Source organism: Pleurodeles waltl, chromosome 8, assembly GCF_031143425.1.
Source record: "Pleurodeles waltl isolate 20211129_DDA chromosome 8, aPleWal1.hap1.20221129, whole genome shotgun sequence".
Taxonomy (NCBI): Eukaryota; Metazoa; Chordata; class Amphibia; order Caudata; family Salamandridae; genus Pleurodeles; species Pleurodeles waltl.
Window position 1 is genome coordinate 510,388,777 of NC_090447.1, and position 15,998 is coordinate 510,404,774.

A 15,998-nucleotide genomic window follows, 5' to 3' on the forward strand; every position below is an offset into this window, starting at 1 on the left:
ACGTCTCATGTGTAGTCGGGGAAAAAAGAGGATTTTAGTCCTGTTACAGGAGAGGTCTCCCTTAGAGCGGGCCTCTTGCAGGATCACGTCTCTATCCTTGAAGTTAAAAAGGCGGAGTGTCACCGGTCGCGGCGGGGACCCCGGCGGGGGTCTCATCTGCAGCGCTCTATGGACACGTTCGATGGCGAACCATGGGGTGAGTCGCTCCGCTGAATATCCAGGAACGAAACCACTCCTCTAAGAACGTGGCCAGGGACGCCGTGGCCTCCGGGAGGCCTACCACCCTGAGGTTATTTCGTCTTGACCTATTCTCAGCGTCTTCGGCTCTGTGGTAAAGCTCTGATGTACGTGTCTTAAGTGTGGTTACTTGCTTCTGAAGAACGCTTCCTTCGTCCTCCTCCATTGATATTCTGGTCTCTGTCTCGGTGATACGAGCCACGGCATTTCGAAGGTGTTGGCGAACCAAGGTCATTTCTTCTTTGACTTCTCCTATCTTGGCCTCTATCGCAGCCTGGGACGTGTGTATGGCTCGAAGAATCGTCTCCAGGTCTCCCGGTGCCACTGACTGGTCTGCCTTTTCCCCAGAGGGTCGAGACTCCACTCGGGAACCACTTGCATTTGTAGTAAACTGTTCTGTCCGCGTCTGGGCAGCCAACTGTCACACCGTCTAGTCTTTGCCCATGATTCTCCCTCAATACCCCGTCACTTTCTAGGTCGGAATCTGTTGGGAAGTTCTTCTGTGTGCTGCACCAGGTCTCTGGTATTTCGCGTTCCAGCGGCAGTCCGATCCGATCAGCACCCCCTGCCCTACCCCCGCCGGCCAACATCCACATCCCAGGGGGGCCAAGATCCATCCGTGCCTGGCCGCGGCTCTGCGCAGGTTCTAGGGGCTTGCTAGACCCCCTGGGTCTCCGTCTCTGCCATGGGGAAGCTGATCCTGCCACGACCCCGGGTCTCTCTGCATCCGAATCCGATTCTCCGACCCGAGAGGCATCGACCAGCCATGGGGGGGAGGGAGAGGCTGAAGAAGCAGGAGGACACCGGGGGTGGGTGGAGTCAGAGGGGGTGGCAGCAATTCCCCAAGGCTCCTCACCCCCAGTCCCAGCACTTACCAGATGACTCCCCGTCTTCACCCCAGGGGTGGGGGGGGTAAATCAGAAGAGGCGGGTGAACCAGAAGGAGGGCCAGCCACCTGGGAAAGGCCTTTCCCCCACGGCCGTCAGCACCGCTTCCCAGGTCCCGGGGGGGGGGGGTCGCAGCTCTTGTTACTCTTGGTCACAGCCGCTCCAGCGGCACGACCCGCTCGCTCAATTCAGCGCCGCACGCTGGAGTCCCTGCGCTCCAGGTCCACCGCCGCTGCCAGAGCAGGCCCTCTCAGCGGGAGTTACTTTACCCGTCCGTCGTCCTGTCTGCCATCTTGGGTGAGGCTATGTTCTTGTCTCATCGGGAACCCGAACATGCTGCACGTCCGTCGGCGCGGGGAGGGAGAGAGGGGGCCCGTGAAGAGGGAATGGGGTGATCCCCACTCTCGCCTCCGCAGCTGTCTCTTGCCCTCCAGGGCTGCCCCCCTGGATCCGGCGCCCCCAGGCGGTCATGTCAGTCGGTACCAGGGCTGCCGAGCACTCAGGCCTCGAAGCGGCTCGCCGCTCGGCTTAGGCTCTCATCTCCATCTCCAACCCGTCAAGGGGAGAGTGTTGAGGCCTTTCCGGTAGGAGGATGACACTGGTGGTTACGGATTCTGGGTGGATTCCAGGGCGGATGACGGAGGGGTCCAGAGCACTACAGAAGTATGTCCGCCATCTTTATGTTTTTGTTTTTATTGTATTTAATTTCATTTATTTATTTTATTGATACCTGCAGAACTCAATAAGACCATCCACCAAAGTAGTTGATGAAACTGGCCCGAAAGGCCTTGTGAAAGAGGCAGGCAATTGGTGCACTCCTCTGAGCCTAACTCCTCTTGTCATATCTTCATATGACCTCAGGCATCTGTCTATACGTAATTTGGTATTCCTGAGAAATGTAAGATAACAAACCACTCTGCACCCTACTTTATTCCTTCTGGTGATTGAAAAGATAATAGCATCTGGGGAAAACATCCTACTTGATAGATCTAGCACCAAAGCATCTGAGAACCTCTTACAAAAGATTAAGCCTAACTTTTCCAACAGCTTATTTCAAGAAAGCTCTTTCCTCGAAAGATCCTCATTTGTTTTTAATCTATGAAATATCTTCAGAACTGTATTCAAATGTCTGAGTACCTAGGTTCAGGTGAGACCAATAGCCTAATACCTTTAAGGATTCTACAAAACAAGGGGTGTTCCCCTACCAGAGACCCGTCTACCAGAAAATGACTTGCTGATCTAAATAAGTTTACCATCCTATAGACCAACCCTGAGCTAGCTAGCTCTGACAAACTCCTCACTAGGTTGTCTACAAGAGCTCTCATAGGTTCCAGCTGCCTTTCCATGGACCAACATACCCACCTGTTGTATGTTCACTTGTATATCGCTTGTGTTTTTTTTGATTCCCAGGCCCTCTTCATGATGTCACGAAATTAGGGGGGCCTGCCAGTATCCCCTGAAATATGCCAAGCCATCACTCAACATTCCTTCCAACACCATAGGGTGTAGAATGCCTGCAAAATCCTTCAGAATCTGATAGCACTGGGGTAGAGGAATCAGAAAATCCCAATAAAGTTGTTTTAGCAGCAGAAACCAAGATTGTGGTCCCTATATCAGCATCACTAAAATCAAATTTGCTAACTGCCTGTGTACTTACTTCGCCACCTCATAATCACTGCAAAGAGTGGGAACATATACTGTCCTTTCCATTAGTCTCCATTTCAGGTCCCCAGCTGTAAACGTCTGTCAGCTGCTTTGTTCTTCTTAACACAAGTCCACTTTGCATGTCCCTCATTTGTCCATCTGGGCCTTGAACACCACTGGATCAATCTTCCAATCAATGAAGCTCATTAGGTATGGAGTGCCAATCTGCCATTCTGTTTCACTCTTCTGGCAGGTGCTTCTCTGTTATTGAAATTTGACAACCCAGGCAATAATGCCAGAAATCCTTTGCAAGCTCCAATAGTAGCCTGGACCTCGTGTCCCTGATATGGTATATGTATCTCACTACTAATTCACGTGAGGCTGTAGCATTTCACCCAGTCTTCAACAAATGCCTTGATGATAAAAGAGCCCACCAGCAGTTCCAGGCAGTTGATGTGCAGGCCTGTAACTACCCTATCTTCCGCACTGGGTAGGACGTTGCGGTTTCTATATAAGTGCCACCCCAGCGCACTGACGTCAGTTCTTTTCTTTCCGTGCTAGCAAGCGGCTACCTCTCAGTCATTTTTTGACTGGCTTTTTTAAACTTTTTGTCGAATATTTTTTTTTTTTGTTTTCAACTCCTGGCACGTTGAGAATGTCATTGAGGAAGACCGGGATCAAGCCTTGCTGTCCTTGTCATCGGAAGATGTCCATGACCGATTTACACCTGTCTTTGGTGCCTGGAGCATAACCAGGATCCGAAGTCATGCTCCGAGTGTCTGACTATGCACCTGAAGTCTTTAAGGGAGCCATCCCTGAAGCTTATAGGAGCCAGACGCTCGACTTCATGTAAGTCAAGATATCTGTTGAGAGGAAGATATCACTTGCTGAGTCCTCTATCGATGTCATCCCACTCCAAGTCCTCGGGGCAATCAGGTAAGTCGAGACACAATAAGAAATCTAAGAAGTCAAAGGGTTCTTCGACTTCTCCTCGTTCGTCATCCAACAAGACATGGGAGCATCAACGTTCTATGCCTCGCTCTGTGTAGCCTGCAACTGGGCTGACGCTGAGCCACCCTGAGTTTCCAGGAGGTTGGAGCAACTCCTGCCCAACTCAGAGTTTTATGGGGCCATACGTCTCATTTTTGGGCAGTCCATTCCTGCTGGAGTGCCTTCAGGGCCTGCAGAGTTGAAAGGAGCCCGTTCTGCACCGGCAACTTCAGCCTCGGTGCCGAGGGGCACCCAAGAGTCCAATCCGGACCGATGTTGGTCATACCACTTCGACCTTCACCAAAACCATTGCTCACAATGCTGTTAATGCCCACAGGCAGCGCCATCCCTATTGTAATCCCTGACTCAGACACTGAGCCGGATGGGCGTCGTGCAGTGCAGATACGGGCGCCGGCAGGGTCCTTCCCTCCTTGATCAGATCTTGAGCCCCTTTCTTATGGGCTAGGTTACGGGGATGAATGGGAGGGGTAACTGGACCCTTTAGAATACCAGCCCCAGGAAGAACAACCTATAGACTGGCATGTAGACTTGGGTGAAGCCAGCGGACTGGATACTTCTGCAGACATTAGCATGCTTTCTCGCCCTACCATGGCTACGGAGGAATGAGCTTTCTACTCTGTGGCGGTGAGGAGGGCAGCTGAGGTCCTGGACCTTGAGTTGCCTTTGGTGACTGTCAGGACTAATCTCCTGTCAGAGGTGCTACAACTGGGAGTTTCCACTTCAGAACCCATGGTCCGTTTAGTGAAGCCCTCACAGATGTCCTACTGGGTACCTGGTCCAAACCCAGAACAGGGGCTTCTGTGAACAAGACAATTGCCTGCCTCCATCGCCTTGCTCCAGGGTACCCAAGTTTTCTGATGCAACACCCCAACCCCTGAGAGCTTGGTTATCCAAGCCTCTACCTCCTAGGACGTGTTCCCTACCACACCCCGGGACCCCTCCCTCAGCACAGACACACTGCTTGCCAGCTAGTGTGTGCTGGTGGGGAGAAAATGACTAAGTCGACATGGCACTCCCCTCAGGGTGCCATGCCAACCTCACACTACCTGTAGCATAGGTAAGTCACCCCTCTAGCAGGCCTTACAGCCCTAAGGCAGGGTGCACTATACCACAGGTGAGGGCATAGGTGCATGAGCACTATGCCCCTACAGTGTCTAAGCAAAACCTTAGACATTGTAAGTGCAGGGTAGCCATAAGAGTATATGGTCTGGGAGTCTGTCAAACACAAACTCCACAGCACCATAATGGCTACACTGAAAACTGTGAAGTTTGGTATCAAACTTCTCAGCACAATAAATGCACACTGATGCCAGTGTACACTTTATTGTAAAAATACACCCAGTGGGCATCTTAGAGATGCCCCCTGAAAACATACCCGACTTCCAGTGTGAGCTGACTAGTTTTGCCTGCCTACCAGACATGTTGCAGGCCACACGGGGAGAGTGCCTTTGTCACTCTGTGGCCAGTAACACAGCCTGTACTGGGTGGAGGTGCTTCTCACCTCCCCCTGCCGGAACTGTAACACCTAGCGGTGAGCCTCAAAGGCTCACCCCCTTTGTTACAGCGCCACAGGGCATCCCAGCTAATGGAGATGCCCGCCCCTCCGGCCTCTGCTCCACCTTTTGGCAGCAAGGCTGGAGGAGATAATGAGAAAAACAAAGAGGAATCATCCCCCAGTCAGGACAGCCCCAAGGTGTCCTGAGCTGAGGTGACTGACTTTTAGAAATCCTCCATCTTGTAGAAGGAGGATTCCCCCAATAGGATTAGGGATGTGCCCCCCTCCCCACAGGGAGGAGGCACAAAGAGGGTGTAGCCACCCTCAGGCTAGTTGCCATTGGTTACTACCCTCCCAGACCTAAACACACCCCTAAATTGAGTATTTAGGTGCTCCCAGAACCGAGGAAGATAGATTCCTGCAACCTGAAGACGAAGAAGGACTGCTGACCTGAATCCCTGCAGAGAAGACAGAGACAACAACTGCTTTGGCCCCAGCCCTACCGGCCTGTCTCCCAACTTCAAGAAAAACTGCAACAGCAATGCATACCCCAGGGTCCAGCGACCTCTGAAGCCTCAGAGGACTACCCTGCATCTAAAAGGACCAAGAAGCTCTCGAGAACAGCGGCCCTGTTCAACAAACCTGCAACTTTGCTACAAAGAAGCAACTTTTAAATACCACACGTTTCCTGCCGGAAGCGTGAGACTTTACACTCTGCACCCGGCGCCCCCGGCTCGACCTGCGGAAAACAAACTCTACAGGTAGGACTCCCCCGGCGACTGCGAGCCTGTGAGTAGCCAGGGTTGACCCCCCTGAGCCCCCACAGCGATGCCTGCAGAGGAAATCCAGAGGTTCCCCCTGACCGAGACTGCCTGCTTCACGGGAACCCGACGCCTGGTAAAGACACTGCACCCGCAGCCCACAGGACCTGAAGGAACCGAACTCCAGTGCAGGAGCGACCCCAGGCGACCTTCTGCCTAGCCCAGGTGGTGGCTAACCCGAGGAGCCCCCCGTGCCTGCCTGCATCGTTGAAGAGACCACTGGGTCTCCCCATTGATTCCTATTGTAAACCCAATGCCTGTTTGCATTCTGCACCCGGCCGCCCCTGTGCTGCTGAGGGTGTACTTTCTGTGCCTGCTTGTGTCCCCGCTGGTGCCCTACAAACCCCCCACCCCCCCCCCAGTCTGCCCTCCGAAGTCATGGGTACTTACCTGCTGGCAGACTGGAATCAGGTGAACCCCTATTTCCATTGAAGCCTGTGTGTTTTGGACACCACTTTGACCTCTGCACCTGACCGGCCCTGAACTGCTGGTGTGGTAACTTTGGGGTTTCCTTGAACCCCCAACGGTGGGCTACCTTGGACCCAACTTTGAACCCTGTAAGTGTTTTACTTACCTGTGAACTTAACAATCAATTACCTCCCCCAGGAACTGTTGAAATTTGCACTGTCTAGTTTTAAAATAGCTTATTGCCATTTTTGCCAAAACCGTACATGCTATTTTGCTGATTCAAAGTTCCTATGATACCGGAGTGAAGTACCTTTCATTTGAAGTACTGACTGTAAATCTTGAACCTGTGGTTCTTAAAATAAACTAAGAAAATATGTTTCTATATAAAAACCTATTGGCCTGGAATTGTCTGAGTGTGTGCTCCCCATTTATTGCCTGTCTGTGTACAACAAATGCTTAACACTACCCTCTGATAAGCCTACTGCTCGACCACACTACCACAAAATAGAGCATTAGAAATATCTCTTTTTGCCACTATCTTACCTCTAAGGGGAACCCTGGGACTCTGTGCACACTATTTCTTACTTTGAGATAGTACATACAGAGCCAACTTCCTACAGAATGACACTGTGGATACAAATTATCACCTGCAATGGGAATGGTCTCTTGAATAAACAAGTGTGGTGCCTTTTTAAAATGGATTGCTTCCTTTAACTTTGAGGTACTTTTTTTTGCAGGAGACTCATTTGCAAACCAACTCCCGAGTGTTTCCATTGCTGCGAAATATTTGCATGCATTTTTCGCTTCCGAGGGAGTGGCAATGCCAGGGATGACTATATTATTTTCGAACACTTTAGATTGGGAGATAAGAGGTTCTTAGAAATAGCTAGAGAGTTTTGGGTATTATATCATTTATTATGGTCCCATAATGGATGAACTGAAGTTTTAGAGCAAATTTATAATCTTGCTGCTCAGGCAGAGGGACCATTAGTGTTGGGTGATGATTTTAATTTTATACAAGGCTTGTCCTTGGACACATCTAATAAAGACAAGAGGCAGTTTAAGCTCAAGACTGCCAAGCTCTTGAATATAATCACTGGTAGACCCATGGTGATTTACCTGTTCTGAGTTTATTCAATACATGTGCTATTCTGCCAGGTGTCGGTCCTTCTCTCGAATAGACTTCTTTCTCTTGTCAAAGCGATTGAAGAGAGGGAAGATTTAGACTTTGGCAAACTCCTTCTCAGACTAATTCATAGTTCTGCTGAAGGTTATTTGGAAAGCTAAGAGACCACAATGGCAATCTGATACGTCATTGCTCTGCTACCAAACTTGGCTAGCTGAAAAGTGGCAGTTTATTCATGTTTTTTTTTTTTTTACTTTTTTTTTTTTTTTTTATCAATTCCTGCACTGCTCCCATTTTTATGGTATGGGAAACATTTAGGGCAGCATTCAGGGGTCAAGCGGTATCTTGTAAGGCCAATATAGCTAGGACCCGGAATCACAAAATTCCGAATCATCAAGCTGCATTGGGGATCTCCATGAAGCCCATGGACCCAAAGGCTAGGCAAGCAGTACGAGACCAGCTTATTAGAGCTAAGCAAGAGCATATGGATGTTTTTTCTCCTAGAGGTGATCACATGGAGTAAAGCTTTCCAGCTGTTTTGAAAAGCACCTGGCATGGCCAACAAAAATAAATCAAGAGTAGGCAGCTAATCAATCAAATTGGGTGATGGAGGCCAATAGCGCAGGGATTGCGTACATTTTTCTCCACCATTACAGATGGATCTGTGAAGAAAATGAGGCAGTAACCGAGGAGTAATTGCCTAAATGTCACTTTAGTGCAGCTACCTCAAGTTTCTTCAAACCAGAAAAGTGTTTTGTTAAGGAAAATAGTATCAGGGAAAATAGCTGTCGCCCTTAAAAGCATGGCGAATGCTAAAGCCAGTGGAAGTGGATTTATACCCACCTAAGTTTATAAGGCTATTGAGGCAGAATTACTTCCCCTTCTAACAACGCTCCTTAATCACATAAAGGAAACTGTATCCATTCCAAAGAGTCTGTGATGATGAGCTTCCTGAAAAAAGATAAGAATCCATTAGACCCCAATTCCTACTGCCCCGTAAACCTGTTAAATGTGGATTATAAATTATTTATGAAAGTCGGGCGGAGCGACTTGCACCCTGTGCCCAGCAGATAATCCACCAGGACCAAAATTATTTTGTGCCTGGAAAGGTGATGGCCGCCAATACTCATTTTCTGATTCCAGCTTTTGACTGTTAACAACGAAAAGGCAGCAGTACTAATGATGGATGCTGAAAAATCGTTTGATCTCGTCAACTGGGAGCCACTTTTAATCCGGGGAAAATTTGGATTTCTATCTCCATTGATTACTATGTTTAAAGAACTTTACAGTGGAGCAAAGGCCAAGATCATCATTAATTCTAAAGAGGCAGGGGCTGTAAGGATAAAGCAGTTTTCACAGCACAAGTGTCCTCTGTCCCTGCTGCTTTTTGTTCTTTTTATAGAGCCCCTTGCAGTTACGATTCATGCCTACCCTTTGATTGTGCCTCCCAGAGGTGGGATGGTGAAGATCAAGTTGTTTGCCAATGATGTAATTTTATATTTAAAGGCTGATAGCGTTAAAATTTAGAATGCCATTGGTGAAATGGCTTGCTTTACGCAAAAAGGTGGATACAAAATCAACTGAGCGAAAACTGAGCTTCTTTTGTTTAATGCAGCATGTTCTGAACTCCCCGCCAGCCTGCAGATCATTCCAAGTCCCCTTGTCAGATACTTAGGAATTTTTATGCCAAACAGCTACGCTTAATTAATACAGCTAATGGGACCATGCTGTCGAAACTAAAAAGTTTGTTAGAGGTGGACTCTTCTACTTCTGTCTTTGATGGGTAAGGTACCCCTAATAACGATGTGTTCGATGGCATGTGTAGCTGCAGATACACATGTTGTGCATAGTCCGCCATCTGGTGTTGGGTCGGAGTGTTACAAGTTGTTTTTCTTCAAAGAAGTCTTTCGAGTCACGAGACCGAGGGACTCCTCCTCCTTTGCTTCCATTGCGCATGGGTGTCGACTCCATCTTCGATTGTTTTCTTTCTGCCATCGGGTTCGGACGTGTTCCTTTTCGCTCCGAGTTTCGGGACGGAAAGTTAGTCAAAACTTCGGAAAACTACGTCGGTATTGTTGCGTTCGGGATCGGGTTAGATAGAATCGACACCGAATCGTGAAGAGCTCCGGTAACCCTTCGGGGTAATTTCGATCCCCCGTCGGGGCCTTGTCGGGCCGACCGCGTGTAACATCGAGGCTGATGGAACGGACCCCGTTCCGATTCTGTCCTAAATGCCACAACAAATACCCATATACAGACCACCATTTGGTCTGTAACCTTTGCCTGTCGCCCGAGCACAAAGAAGAAACGTGTGAGGCCTGTCGTGCGTTTCGGTCCCGAAAAACGCTCCGTGACCGGCGAGCCAGAAGATTACAGATGGCGTCCACGCTGACAGGACAACGAGGATTCGAGGAACAAGGAGAAGAAGAGGAAGCCTTCTCCATCCATGAATCCGACTCGGAAGAATTCGACGTCGAGGAAACCGTGAGTAAGACGTCGAAACAAGCACAACACAAGAAAACAGACAAGGCCCAGGGGACGCCACTGCCAACAGGCCATGGCTCAACCCATAAAGTAGGTGACCGTCCATCGGCACCGAAAAAGGCCGAATCGGTGCCGAGATCGTCCGACTCGGGTCGAGACACAGGCACGCAGCAATCTCGGGACCGAGAAAGCGCTGCCGAAAAAGATCGACGCCGAGACATCGGAACCGAAGCTGCTCGATGCAGAGACAGCGGCACCGAGGAAGATCGACGCCGAGAAATCTCGACTCCGAAAAAGAGAAAAGTCGCCTCGGAGCCGAAAACAAGTAAGGACACGGTTTCGGTGCCAAAAAGACCAGCAACCGAACCGACTACCGGCTCATATTCAGAGGAACAATCACTGTCCTCTCAAATGCGTAAACACAGATTTGAGGAAGAGTTACAGACCACTGACGTAGACCACACTCAAAAGCGGATCTTTATACAGAGTGGGACAGGGAAGATCAGCACTCTTCCCCCAATTAGGAGAAAAAGGAGACTTGAGTTCCAGACACAGGAACAAACACCACAAACAAAAGTGGTGAAGAAGGTAACTCCGCCACCCTCTCCTCCACCTGTAACTCAAATATCACCGGCACAGACTCCATCGCACTCACCGGCTCACACCACCATGAGCCAAGATGACCAGGACGCTTGGGACCTGTACGACGCCCCAGTGTCAGACAATAGTCCTGAGGCGTATCCTACCAAGCCCTCACCACCCGAGGACAGCACAGCGTATGCAAGGTGGTAGCTAGGGCAGCAGAGTTCCATAACGTGTCGCTACACTCAGAACCTGTCGAGGATGACTTCCTTTTCAACACCCTCTCCTCCACCCATAGCACTTACCAGAGCCTGCCTATGCTTCCAGGAATGCTAAGGCACGCAAGGCAGATCTTCAAAGAACCTGTCAAAAGTAGAGCAATAACTCAGAGGGTGGAGAAAAAATATAAAGCACCGCCCTCGGACCCTGCTTTCATCACCTCACAGCTGCCACCAGATTCAGTTGTGGTAGGGGCAGCTCGCAAAAGAGCCAACTCCCACACATCAGGAGATGCACCACCTCCGGATAAAGAAAGCCGCAAGTTCGACGCAGCTGAGGGAAAAGGGTAGCAGTACAAGCTGCAAACCAGTGGCGCATCGCGAACTCTCAGGCGCTCCTAGCGCGATATGACAGAGCCCATTGGGACGAGATGCAGCATCTCATCGAGCATCTACCCAAAGAAGTTCAAAAATGGGCAAAGCAAGTGGTTGAGGAGGGATAAAACATCTCCAATAACCAAATACGCTCCTCTATGGATGCAGCGGACACAGCTGCAAGAACAATAAACACCGCAGTGACCATAAGAAGGCACGCATGGTTGCGCACATCTGGCTTTAAACCGGAGATACAGCAAGCAGTGCTCAATATGCCGTTCAATGAGCAACAATTGTTCGGACCTGAAGTGGACACTGCAATTGAGAAGCTGAAAAAGGACACTGACACAGCCAAGGCCATGGGCGCACTCTATTCCCCGCAGGGCAGAGGCACTTTCGGCACCTTCCGTAAAACAACCTTCAGAGGGGGGTTTTGGGGTCAGGCTACACAAGCCAGTACCTCACATTCAACACCGTCTACCTACAAGGGACAGTACCAAAGGGGAGGATTTCGGGGCCAGTACAGAGGAGGACAATTCCCTAGAAACCGGGGAAAATTTCAAGGCCCAAAAACACCTACAACCAAACAGTGACTCACTAGTCACTCAACCCCTCCACACAACACCAGTGGGGGGAAGAATAGGTCAGTTTTACCAATCTTGGGAGGAGATAACAACAGACACTTGGATCTTAGCAATTATCTACAAATCCTCCAAATATCCCACCAAAAACACAGAATATATCAAAACAGCATTTAGACCTTCTAGAAATAGAAGTTCAAGCATTACTGCAAAAGAACCCAATAGAACTGGTACCATGTACACAAATAAACACAGGAGTTTACTCACTGTACTTTCTAATACCAAAAAAGGACAAAACACTGAGACCAATCCTAGATCTCAGAACACTAAACACCTACATCAAATCAGAACACTTTCACATGGTCACGCTACAAGAAGTGTTACCACTGCTAAAGCAACAAGACTACATGACAACCTTAGATCTCAAAGACGCGTATTTCCACATACTGATACATCCCTCGCACAGGAAATACCTAAGGTTCGTATTCAAGGGAATACATTACCAATTCAAAGTATTGCCGTTCGGTATAACGACCGCACCAAGAGTATTTACAAAATGCCTAGCAGTAGTAGCTGCACACATCAGAAGGCAGCAGATACACGTATTCCCGTATCTAGACGATTGGCTAATCAAGACCAACTCACTAACAAAGTGTTCACACCACACAGATTATGTCATACAAACCCTCTACAAACTCGGTTTCTCCATCAACTATGCAAAATCACGCATTCTGCCTTGCAAAATACAGCAATACTTAGGAGCGACAATCAACACAATAAAGGGAATAGCCACTCCAAGTCCACAAAGGGTTCAAAATTTTCGCAAGGTTATACAAGCCATGTATCCAACACAAAAGATACAGGCAAAGACGGTATTACAACTCCTAGGCATGATGTCCTCATGCATAGCCATTGTCCCAAACGCAAGACTGCACATGAGGCCCTTACAACAGTGCCTAGCATCACTATGGTCACAAGCACAGGGTCACCTTCTAGATCTGGTGTTGATAGACCGCCAAACATACATCTCGCTTCTATGGTGGAACAGTATAAATTTAAACAAGGGGCGGCCTTTCCAGGACCCAGTGCCACAATACGTGATAACAACAGATGCTTCCATGACAGGGTGGGGAGCACACCTCAATCAACACAGCATCCAAGGACAATGGGACGTACATCAAGCAAAACTGCATATAAATCACCTCGAATTGTTAGCAGTATTCCTAGCGTTGAAAGCATTCCAACCCATCATAACCCACAAATACATTCTTGTCAAAACAGACAACATGATAACAATGTATTATCTAAACAAACAGGGGGGAACACACTCCACACAGCTGTGCCTCCTGGCACAAAGAATATGGCAATGGGCAATTCGCTACCACATTCGCCTAATAGCACAGTTTATTCCAGGGATCCAGAATCAACTAGCAGACAATCTCTCTCGAGATCACCAACAGGTCCACGAATGGGAGATTCACCCCCAAATTCTAAACACTTACTTCAAAATTTGGGGAACACCTCAAATAGACTTATTTGCGACAAAGGAGAACGCAAAATGCCAAAACTTCGCATCCAGGTACCCACACAGGCAGTCTCATGGCAATGCCCTATGGATTAACTGGTCAGGGATATTTGCGTACGCTTTTCCCCCTCTCCCTCTCCTTCCATATCTAGTAAACAAATTGAGTCAAAACAAACTCAAACTCATACTAATAGCACCAACATGGGCAAGGCAACCTTGGTACACAACACTGCTAGACCTATCAGTAGTACCCCACGTCAAGTTACCCAACAGGCCAGATCTGTTAACACAACACAAACAACAAATCAGACATCCAAACCCAGCATCGCTGAATCTAGCAATCTGGCTCCTGAAATCCTAGAATTCGGACACTTAAACCTCACCCAAGAATGTATGGAAGTCATAAAGCAAGCTAGAAGACCATCCACTAGACACTGCTATGCAAGCAAATGGAAAAGGTTCGTTTGCTACTGCCATAATAATCAAATTCAACCATTACACGCATCTCCAAAGGATGTAGTGGGTTACTTACTACACTTACAAAAATCGAATCTGGCCTTCTCTTCCATTAAGATACACCTCGCAGCAATATCTGCATACCTGCAGATTACCCATTCAACTTCACTATTTAGAATACCTGTCATTAAAGCGTTTATGGAAGGCCTCAAAAGAATTATACCACCAAGGACACCACCTGTTCCTTCATGGAACCTCAACATCGTCTTAACAAGACTCATGGGTCCACCTTTTGAACCCATGCATTCTTGCGAAATACAATTCTTAACCTGGAAAGTTGCATTTCTCATCGCCATCACATCTCTAAGAAGAGTAAGTGAAATTCAGGCGTTTACAATACAAGAACCTTTTATCCAAATACACAAAAATAAGGTAGTCCTAAGAACCAATCCTAAATTTCTACCAAAGGTTATTTCACCGTTCCACTTAAATCAAACGGTAGAACTGCCAGTGTTCTTCCCACAGCCAGACTCGGTAGCCGAAAGGGCACTACATACATTAGACATCAGAAGAGCACTAATGTACTACATTGACAGAACAAAACAAATCAGAAAAACAAAACAACTATTTATTGCATTTCAAAAACCTCATACAGGAAACCCAATATAAAAACAGGGTATAGCCAGATGGATAGTTAAGTGCATCCAAATATGCTACCTTAAAGCAAAGAGAGAGCTGCCCATTACACCAAGGGCACACTCAACCAGAAAGAAAGGCGCTAGCATGGCCTTCCTAGGAAATATTCCAATGCATGAGATATGTAAGGCAGCCACATGGTCTACGCCTCACACATTTACTAAGCATTACTGTGTAGACGTGCTATCCGCACAACAAGCCACAGTAGGTCAAGCCGTACTAAGAACTTTATTTCAGACTACTTCCACTCCTACAGGCTGAGCCACCGCTTTTGGGGAGATAACTGCTTACTAGTCTATGCACAACATGTGTATCTGCAGCTACACATGCCATCGAACTGAAAATGTCACTTACCCAGTGTACATCTGTTCGTGGCATTAGTCGCTGCAGATTCACATGTGCCCACCCGCCTCCCCGGGAGCCTGTAGCCGTTTGGAAGTTATCTTCAACATTTGTACATTTGTAAATATAATACTTAAGCCTTAATTGGCACATACTTATTCACTCCATTGCATGGGCACTATTACTAACACACATAACTCCTACCTCACCCTCTGCGGGGAAAACAATCGAAGATGGAGTCGACGCCCATGCGCAATGGAAGCAAAGGAGGAGGAGTCCCTCGGTCTCGTGACTCGAAAGACTTCTTCGAAGAAAAACAACTTGTAACACTCCGACCCAACACCAGATGGCGGACTATGCACAACATGTGAATCTGCAGCGACTAATGCCACGAACAGATGTACACTGGGTAAGTGACATTTTCAATACCCAGCCAACTTCCTACAGGTAGATAGTAGTATTTGGTTCATAAAGAGGATGGCCAACAAAGATTTCAAAAGAGTAGTTGGTAGTTTGATAGATCCTTTTGGGGCAGATTCCTTCTGCAACCTAATTTGGGAGGAACAAAAGAAATCCTTTACCACTTGGACTGTGGGATCCCTGCGACTTAAATGAAAAAGCAAATTTTAGGTGAGACTTGGTGCCCCTGATCTCCATTTCTTCCAGCACCATTGTAAATGGTAAGTAAGAATAAACTTTTATTATTAATTTTACTTACTTGTTGAATGTATTGGCATCAAGTCAGGTTTTTATTTGGTTTCTGTAGCAAGGGCATACCAAGTCATCCGTACCAGTGCCAGATCAGACAATCAATATAAATCTTTTGAATTTTCAGTGTAAGTATTTAAACAAGCATGTTTCAATTCCAGAAAATATTGTGCACTTCAATTTGGCCAGTATGGTGCAGGGTAACCATTACTTCACACTCGTGTTGTATTACATTAGGAGACCAGTCATTCTACTAGAAAATCTTGTAATCTGAATGTTCTCAGCTTTCTTCCACGTTTGACCTAATATTCACATTCCATGCTTTCCTCATTTTTGACTACTTGTAAAGCTGTTTCAAAATGATGCATTGTAAATAGATATCCCTCCTAGTCTTTTCTATGT

At 47.7% G+C, this 15,998-nt stretch overlaps 1 protein-coding gene across 2 annotated transcripts in view; it reads left to right on the plus strand.

The window, feature by feature from the left end:
* Positions 1–15,998, plus strand: part of LOC138250080 (E3 SUMO-protein ligase RanBP2-like) — an 894,326-nt gene that overhangs the window by 748,447 nt on the left and 129,881 nt on the right. The window lies entirely within an intron of this gene.